Raw genomic sequence first — 10,893 nt, 5'->3', positions numbered from 1 at the left:
AAAAAATTCTCACTCTATAATATTGATTCTTGTTCTGTAAGTACACAAACCTAAAAAGTCCATTAAACATAAGTAATGACTTTCAGATTCTCCAAAGAACCTAATGACATTATACATTAAAGATATGCAATTGTATAGGATCGCAGGTTTATGTTTTAAAGATGGTCGGCATCATTTTTACCTATGACTTCCTTTTTTGGTCTGTTTATGAAGCATGGTGATGTCATTCATTGTTTGTTTTTTTCACAGAAGGCTCTTGGAAGTCTCAAGTTCCCATATTTCATTAGATATGCTGTCATTTGAGATCTCACAGTATTTGTGTTGGACATTGTTCCTGCTTTGATTTGAAATAGCGGTAATTATTTCAGGTCTGTTTACCTCTGGAAGTGAGCAGAACAGGGGAACCTGGTGCTACACGAACAGACTCCCACACACACACGCACACACACACATACACATATATGCACACACGCGCGTGGGCACGCACATACACACAGTAGGCATACAGCAAAAAGTAATGAGAAGATAAACCTTCTAGTTAAATGGCTCTTTTATGTTTTTGTTTGATGTGTTTCACAATCCTGCACCATTGTGTCATTACCTTCTAAGTATCAGAAGGTCCGGATGTGAAAGTGGAGGGGATGAAATTGAACCAGGCTTTGTCTTTTTTTTTTTCTTCCTATTTTAGCTTGGGATCGCTGAGTAAAAATAAATACATGCATTTAATTTGAGAGGTGAATGGAGAGCATTGTTCGTTTAAGAATTGTGTGTAATCAGAATTTGAACACAAGTGTGACTCACCTGTCCGCAGTTTCGTATGAAAATATAGAGTGATGTCAGCCCATTAGACAAACATAAAGTGATGTTATCCCTGTATACACACAGAAATATCAACTCCACTGACATACATGCATTCAGTGGGAAAAGATTCTGTTAAATCAAACCAATAGACAACAACAGAATAATATTAAGCCCTTAGCCAAACAAGCACAGCCGTGTTAACCCCGCACACAAACAAACAGAGTCGTGATGGCAACCTAACAGTAATGCAAGCACATACTGTACTGATGTTACCCACAGAGACAGTCAGAGACAGACATTAGCCAGTGACATCATTTTAGTCAATAAAATATATTGTAAGACAGGTCTTTGAATGTTACTCATTATAAGCACAACTGAAAAAAAATGAGCAGGTATTCATTGCGGTTTCATTAATTAACAGAATTTAAAAGGAAAACAGACTCAGCGGAGGCAAAAAGAAGAACAACTTAATGTATTTCAGCTATTCCTGTATTTATGTGCAATGCCTTCAGACTGCAATTGTCTTAATTTATCATTGTAATAATGAAGGAAAAATCTGAAATTATAAATTTTTCTAAAAATGTATTTTTCTCCTCTCTTTTTATTGATGTGAGAATGAGTGTCTACTGGCACATGCACAGATAGACACCAACATTTTCTGAAGCATATGGCCTTCCCTGAGACAGTCCTTCGGTGTTTTTTTAAATTACAGGTGTTCTTTGCTATCACAATAATAAGGTTAACTTGTTACCCACACATACACACACACACACACGCACAAACACACACACACGTATTATATATATACAATTTGGGAATCATCAGGCTGCAAACCTAGTTCATCAGGTATTAAATACAAGTCATTTCACTTCTAGGTCAGTTCACTGCAACAGAGAAAGCCTGAAGATACCATGTAGCACTGAGCGTGTGTGCACACATTCAATGGGAAAAAAATGACAGATGTCAATTAGTAGTGGTCATTATTTGCACTAATTGAATTTGTTTGAGTGAAATGTAAAACAGATTATGAAAATAAGCATTGCCATTAAAAACCCACAACAATCGAGGAATGAACATATGAAGCAGTGTTGTGGAAACAGAGAAAGCCTTTCATAACTCCCAGTGTAAATATAATTGAAAACTTAGCTCTGTAACAGGACGACATTTTACCACAATTATGAGAGACAACAGCTGGTTTCTGCATATGCTGTTCTCAAGTCAGATAATATAATATGTTTGCTTTAACATGGGTTCATTTAAATTAACAATAAGTTTTTCCTGGGAAATGTAATTTCATGAATTGAAATATGAAATAGGCATCAGTCTGATGTTTATTGTGTAGAATTATTAGCAGAATTATTAATTTGGCATTGGTTTGAACATTTTTAACGTATGCGTCACACACGCATACACACACACAGACACACACGCACGCACACACGCACGCACGCACGCACACACACAAATCTAAAGTAGCCTTGTCTGACCAAGTACTTACCTGTCAAATTTGATCTTCATGAGTGTATAATATCTATAATGCAGCAGTGTTTGGTTGATGGAAATACAGCGTTTGATGAATTGAAACACAAGTATTGAAAATGTGGGGGGTAAAAACAATAGTTTATTTCCAGGCCACTCTCTGTATTTATGTACAACAGTGCTTCAGTTTCACTTGTAACCCAAAATTTTCTTCAGTCCTGCTGAAAGGGATTTCTTCAGTGTTTTTTTTTTTTTTTTTTTTTTTGTGTGTTGAAACCTTTGACAGTTGAAGGTCCAAACATACTAGCTGATTGTTTCCCTTTGGCACAGCAGTCGGCTGGGGCCCATCTGTTGAGAGACTAAAATGAAGTGGTTCCTGCTCATATGCTGACACAAGAGCAGAATTTACAGGGGTCTGACATTCCACACAGACTAAAGCAGAGCGTTCGGTTTTGAGAATTTTACTAGAGAGAGGGTTTTGCACAGAGGGACACTCGTGCCTAGACAGCGCTGAGTATATGACGTTCTTTGGGCGGTGCCTGTGCGGAAAAACAGCGCCATCCCTAAGTGCTTGGACAACGACACAATTTCTGTTGTTTTGGCTCTGTGCTCCAGCACATTGGATGCGACATGAAACATTGAATATGAGGCTAAAGTGCAGACTGTCAGCTCTAATTTGAGGGTATTTACATCCGTGTCCAGTGATCCATGGGGGAATTACCAGACAATGAAAGATTTAGTGAAGGAGCGCACGAGCATCGCGGGCGGCGAAGGCCAGCAACAATGCGCAGGCAGTCACAGAGGATCAGATCCCGTTACACTGTGCCATTGAAAATAAAATGCGTATCATAATCGAAAACGTAATTTCATAAGTCCATTACAAGCCCTTCGTAAATTGTCACTTAGACAAATAAGAAAAGCCAGAGTTCTCTGCATGCCACGTTCTCATTACCCGCTGGGTCTGTACCGCATCGTAATGGAGCAGTTCAGAATAGTCTCTGGCAGTTTTGTTTTTATTATCCTTCTTATACCAGAGCCCTGACTCCATCCAGCTGTATCAAAGGTCAACAGTAAATTTCTGCATGTTACTGACAGACGGTGTGGAGGCAGCTTCAAAACAAAACATGGAATCTCTCCAAGCCATATCAAGAATCTTGATCATTAGATTTTTTTTGAGTATTGCTAATAATAATAGTAATAATAATAATTTTGAACCATATCACAATCTGGAATTAAATCCTATTTCCAAAGCACCAATGGCAAGCCTGAAACTACAGCAGCTTTGAGCTATCGCTAAAACACAATTATATCCCAGAACAGGTGTTTTTTGTTTGATTAATCATATTTTTCCAATAAAGCTAGATTCAGCTTCACATTCATGTTAACACAGGAGTATTCATGTTTTTGAGGAGAAACATTCCAAATATGAGTTTTGCTTCCTTTCTTTAAATAAAGACAAAAGGATCATGTAGAAACAATTACCACAAGCAGAATCAAACACACTGACAAAATACAATTTCTTGCTTTCCAAAAAGAGACCCACAGATTGGTCAGGTTTATTCTGAATTGCTTCCTTTTTAATGTTTTGAGAGTTGTTGATCAGATCAGTTTATTTGAACTGCATGCATGGTTAAAGTACGTACGTACACATAACATAATATCACGTTAAAATTTCACACATACTATACCAATGCCATTCTATCGCCTATTCCCATCAAAGAAGGCAGTGATAGAATGCTTTGCTGTGGTATTTCACGTAGAAAAATCTACAGCTGCAGTGGTGTTGTGTGGGATACTGAATAGTATCTTTCAAAATGTGAGCCCCTTGCGATGATCTTCGGTCTGTTTGAGTGACAGGCTCCACGATCCAAGGATGTTAGCAGCTAGAGATTATGTGAGTCACTCCATTTTATGGCTGCTGTACATGTACTGAACTCTGGACTACCTTGCCAGAATATGTGGTTACGTGACTGGACATACATCCCCACTCAGCTACTTGGCATTCAAAGTCTAGATTTCCTCTTTGAACATTGTTTTAATGAACATTAATACTAAACATGCTCTGGTAACATATGAATCTGTGACACTAATCCACAAGCTGTAAGCTAGATCAGATATTGGAATAAGAGAACATAATTATGATAAAAAAGTAAAGTTACATGCTTTAGCCTGTAACATGATAATTGAGGTAACCAAGTCAATGCACTTTGAAGTTCTTGTTATAAGCCTTTAATTAGATTATCTTTAAATTGTAGTATCTGTCTTCCATTTAGATTAAAGCAATTTCAGTGCTTATTTACGTTATTTTTAATAGAATGTTTCAAATATACATGCCACAAGGCCGGGCTATTTAAGTAAATGCAAATTCTAGGAAATAGTGGGACCAGCAGTAAAGCACAAAAGAACATTCTGTTCTTCACTGCTGTCTAGGGAATATGTTTTGTGGCATTCCACTCAGTTGTTTCCACCATAGACCTCAGACACTCTTCACTTTTATTCGGGCAGAATTCTAACTAGAACCAAAACCCTCATCACTTTCAGTATACAACCAAGCAGAGGAGCTTGCACTAATAATAACCCTCCAGGGATGTGTGCACAAGATGACAGTAAGACATTTTCAAGACACTCGCAGTTTGACCTATGGTCTAAGCCAGAAGGAGGTTTTTTTGGGGATTTAATCTCTGAAGGATGTAATCCACAGTAAAGCAGTGTTGAGAGAAGATTTAAATTTCTGTATGAGCAGTGCTTTGCTTATCTAAACTCCTAGCAGGCCTCTGTCCCATTGTTTGGATAAATCAACCATTGTTGTAAGCCATGTTGTTTGGGGCAATTATATGATCTTTCCCTGACAGATGTAATTCCAGAGTTTACTCTGTGAAGTGAAACATTTGTCATGCAAATGCACTTGTTAGGCAGCCTTATTTGGTTTGTTCATGCTGTGATATTAGTCAAATCGCTGTCATTCAATATGCATATGCATTTATCACAAAGTGACAAAACACATTCAGATAACAGATTACATTTAAGACACGTTGACATACCACTTACTGTGTCTTCATCAAGAACTAAAACACAATTCCACCTATAATTAGCAAGTTATTAATCAATCTTTACTTTTTAATGGCGAGCGACGCTCAGAAGGAAATAAAGGCAAATTGGTTTCATATCATTTGCACACCATTTACCAAAACATTTTTAAACAGTAAACGTAACAAATTTGAAACTGTGTTTGCACAAGATCATTTGTTGTAAATCAAATTCTTGCATATTATATGTGTATACAAGAGCAAATCTATGTTGATTAAATCCCTGGTCACAGCTGTGGAAGGAATATCCTCTTAGGAGGACAATTTAGTGTCTGTCTGTCTGTCTGTCTGTCTGTCTGTCTGTCTATCTATCAGAGTTGTACTAACCATATGATATAAGTCACTCTCAATGTGGCCATAAGCATTCAAATAACTCTTGCTGGTGATTCATCAAGCTTTCTGTTTTTGTCAATTTGAAAAAAATATTTTGTTCTGTCCATGACACACCCTGCCCAAACCTGTGGTTTTGACAGTGGTTTTTTAAAGTCAAGTGATCCATTATTTTCTTGCTTTGTCTGAACAAGACTTCACTTTAAAAAGTGTTGCGTGCTCACTTTTATGACCATTGCTATTGTTTTTCCTCCATTCTATTCTCTTTGAGTGTTATTGTATTTTCATGTCAAGTACGTACTTGCTTGTATGATTGAATGCATGATTTGACGTGTGAAATATTTGGTCCACGTCAGTCCAGCTGACTTAAGATGATTGGTCACCCCCATTCAGTTGCTTTCACAATTTGTTTAATTGTTTGTCAGAGCGGATCAGATTATTTCTGTGAATGAAGATAGCCCTGCATTTATGTCACAGTCCTCACGGTAGCTTTATGTGTGGAGTCTGCCTTTTATGGTATGCATTATGATGAATTATCATGGCCTTCAAAAGAGGTGCCAGATTACCTCACTAGTAATATATTTGTGTTATGTCAAAATTACACGTCAAAGCTACCTGTTTGAGCGTCTCAGCATGGCCTGCTTATAAATCAAAGAAGGCTGAGCTCTTGAATAGGCCAAAACTTTAGGGTCATCCAAAATTTATTGGCCCCAGCAGCAAAATACGGAACACAAATGGGTTCCGAGACAGCAAATAAAATTCAAACCCATTGTCAATGGAATTCATGCCATCAAGCATACAATGCCTGTGCTCACACTGATGAAGGCCGTTTTACAAAGTTCCAGAAACTGTACAGAGACCACTCTGACATTCCTCGGGAAAACAGTATAAACGTGTACCTCTTTTTGATGTATCATGTGTGCCCTAATCTCTCATTATCACTGTTTTAAATGTACAAATTGCTGATGGTTTGGCTTTCCCCCCCCCCATTAAATTGGAAACACACCCTGTGACCGGTCATCTTTTTTTCCAAGTTTCTTTTTTGAAAGTGGACTTTGAGCAGAGAACATGAAACAGACTTACTAGGTCGAACTTACTACTCAAAACCATCTGGGGCTATCATTTAAAGCCTATAAAAACATCAAGGCTCTCTTAACACACCCAACATTTTCTCAAGGGAGATTTTCAGCTTCATGCCACAATGTGTTTATAATCCAATTCACCTCTGTTCTATTAACCATACTCTGTACGCTCCTATTATGGATATGTATAGCTCATTTTTGACAATTTGTATATTTTGAAGATTTGAAGATTTGTTAGTTGCAAAAAAAAGCATATAATTGGTACCAAACAACAAAACCCCATACCTAACGCGTAGAGTGTATTTATGCTCTATCCGTAAAATGTGAGGTGTACTAAATGTAATGTTTACACTTCATATAACCCATGATGCATCACTCCTCTGAGCAATTTGTTGATGAAGCTAAATGCAAATGACATTAATTCACAAAGATGGCAGTGATGGTATTGATGCGCAATCAATTAAAACCTGGTGAGCACAGTTTTGCTTTTCTTTGATAATGACATTACACACGTTTGGTAATTACTCTTTCAGAGTAGCTCATACAATTACAGAATGTGTGCAACATAATAATAATAATAATCATCATCATCATCATCGTCATAATTATAAACATCATTTACAGTACATCTGATTGGTTTCACAATACCTTCCATCCCCTGCCTAATTTGATTCGCCAGGTGGTTATGGCAAAAGAGATTAGGGTTCTCAGTTGATCCACCTGGATAAAATAGGATGAAAAACAGCCTTTCACAGTGAAGGGAAAACACCTCCCAAATATAATGTGTAACACCCACCTGGTGTCATTTGTGACACCATACATCAGCTACAGGATATGCACAGTCTATACCTGAAGAGAGGATATTAGGAAGGGTATGTTGGCAGAGAGGATAGCATTTTCGCAAAAGCTGGCCGTTGCTGTGGTCTGTATGATGAACGTATGCATGAGATCACTGCAGGAATGGAATTCCAGTCATTGCAAGGAATGGCCTATTGGAAGCTGCATAATTACACTACTCTTTGGGGATGAAGGTGGTCATGCTGATTGCCTGCTTGCTCGTAGCTCTCTGTCCCTAATCTGCATAGTCAAATAAGCTATGATACAGAGTGCAATATAGAATTTATTTCCAGTGGCACTGAAATACCTCCATGTTCATCCAAACCCGACACACTGTAATAGGAATACTGTAAAATTTACAGTAACTTGCTAGCAGCAATTAGCTTGTAAGTTGCTTTAATACATTTCACAGTAGGGTTGCTCTAAATACAATACATCGAATGAAAATGAAATGCATTTACCAAAAATGTGACTGAAAAATGCTTCTGTAACCAATTTGATTGTGTATGATCACACAACAAACATTTGTTCATGTTACTCCTGTGTCAAATTTGTGCCTTGTTAGATTAGGTTAATTGGTCATGTGAAATTATTATCTTTTTCAACAAATGCAATTTAATTTATTATTATTATTACAACAAGAATTCAATGTAGGCTACAATTCAAAACAGGGCGTGAAAGTAGGCTATAATCGATTGGCGTTCATGTGAAAAAACAAAAAAAAAACAAGATCAATGTTGAAGATAACTAAAATTTTAAGGATAGCAAAGTTAGCATAGTCTTTTGTGGCAGTATGTCCAAACTCAAAATGACACATAGTATTTTGTATTTTGAAGATACAGAAATACATTGTAAAACATTATGACCATATCATTTTTTTTATGTACTTTTTGCGTGGAGGCCAATTGATCCCATGCTGGTGAGTAACACTGACAGTAACTGATGATTTGAAAATGATGTCACCTCTGCTTTTAGTTACCAGAACAAAGGGAACAAACAGACTTCAAGCTGAGCATATCTATGGTCCGACTCAAGTGAGGGATTGATGCTAATGTAGCTAATAATGTACATGCATCCACTCTTTATACTACCCTCTTGAATGCAGTCCATTGCCCCCATAACTGCGCCAGGACACCTTCATTTCTGCTTGGCCCAGAGGGAAGAGTGGATCCTTTAGCCCTCCAACAACACTTGCAGCTGTAACTTATAGGCAGTTAACAAACAAAAAATAGGCATTGCCCCTTTTTATAGTGTGTGAATGGCCAGTATACACCATTGCCTGCAGACGAAGAGTCTAGTATTCTTCAATAGTAAAACAACACCACTTTACTATGAGAAAGTCATTCAACTCACGCTTAGTAGATGGACATGGAAAACTGTTCAAAGCTTACATTTCAGAACATCCCGTGCCTATAAATGCTTCACTGAGTTCAGACCTAGAAACTGAGAAGGTTATGACATATGGATGATGTCAGACCACGGTCATCAGACCCTAACCCTGTCTACGTGTGCTTGTGCATGTGCGCACATGCGTGCGCATGCATACTATCCAGTTTTCACAAATTCTAAATCTGCCAGCCCTAGTGTCACTGCTAACGCAGTAATGCTTTAACATGTGTAAATACAAACCTGGTGTTCATTAAAACACCATTTCTCCCCGCCCAGTTGACACTTTTCAAAGGCATCCTCATCGCATGACCAAAATCTGAATTTACGTAATGCTTGCCCTTCCTGCTCTGTGAAATTTAAAATGTAGATCATAGATCGTATTTTGTCTCACATCATGGTTTACCATATTGATTCACTAAAATATTTGGAAAATGACAGTTTATCATGAGAACACAACTTTTATAAGCTATAGTGGTCAGGCACATCATAAATCAGGGCCATAAATCTGACCACAAGAGCGGGAAGAACTTACACATTGATCTTTGGAATACCTTGCTTTTTTAATTATTTATTTTTTGCCATATAGGCAGAATGCACATTGAATAGGGGATAGTGTTCTCCATATACAAAAAAAAAAGTTTGTAGACACAGACAAGTGTGTGATCTGTTGGTGTTTCACAGCCTTGTGAGATATTCCTTTAGGTTAATGTGCTTTCATGGTTTACAACTGAATGCATGAAACAGTTCTGTGGAATGCGTTAGAACAGGGGACTAGCCTCAAAGTGCTCACTCATAATGGGCTCTTGTGCCGAATGTTTAAGCAGTGGTCTATACTTCTCTGTAAGAAGAAACTGTTAAACGGCTGCTGGCTGTCAGGGACAATGACAACAATGACCACCCTTGTGAATGTGTCACATGCCTGAAACCCAGGTCTTCATGTGTCCCAGCAGCCTTAGGCACATATAAAAAGAATAAAGGGAATCAAATGCGCCAGTCTGAGGGAGGGATGGGCCCGTGGGCCCTTGATTACCAGCACGCACTTTCATGTGGCCAACATTTTGCGAAAGAGGGGTCAACGTTATCAGTTGAAATGGCGTGAGTCACTGGAGGAAGTTACAGGGCGCGATCCTTTTTTTTCATGACTGTGAAGGTCTGGCTGCGGGGTGTGACTTTTCAGAAATGGTCCAATCCGTCCTCCAGTGTGGTAAGAGTTCAAAATGAATTATCTGATGGGCAGTGTCCTCTCTTGAGTCATAACCATCCGCCCACATCGCCTTGCTCCAAACCACCTACAGCTGCAATTCCTGGAATGTTGCGTTCTAAAAATCTGGACTGGCTAACTTCCACAGTCAGACAGTTTTGATAACTGTGCAATGCACTGAGGTTTAGTCCACATCACAACATACAGATATTCAGGGTAAACCAAAGCTGACACAATGGACCAAGTGCTGGACTGTTGAAACATTCTGTTTCAGATGTCCAACAAAGTTTTCACAGGAGCCCAATGATGGAGTTAATGAGATGAAACAAGGGAAATCATACTACTATGGCCATTTATCTTTAATATAAAATAGCAAACCAAGCAAGTGCAACCTTTTTACATTTTTACTTAAGTTTGGTAATGACTTTATCAATTGATTTATAATTTTTAAGTAATGTGTAGGATTTATGGGGCAGTATAGATGTTTAACCAGTCAGACGAGAAAAACAAACTTTATTTGGATAATGAAATACCTAACACAACCTTACAGAAATCACCTTCTAGGAGTATGTGACAGAATTAGAAGATTAAATACTATGGCCACCATCCAAAATGAAAAATAAAAACCTGTGGTGTCAATATATTTGTTTCTCTTTTGTATCGTGGCAAATATGTTTGGGATTCCTAT

The sequence above is a fragment of the Anguilla anguilla genome, chromosome 5 (genome assembly GCF_013347855.1).
Source record: "Anguilla anguilla isolate fAngAng1 chromosome 5, fAngAng1.pri, whole genome shotgun sequence".
Lineage (NCBI taxonomy): Eukaryota > Metazoa > Chordata > Actinopteri > Anguilliformes > Anguillidae > Anguilla > Anguilla anguilla.
Note: the sequence above shows the minus strand (reverse complement) of the source record.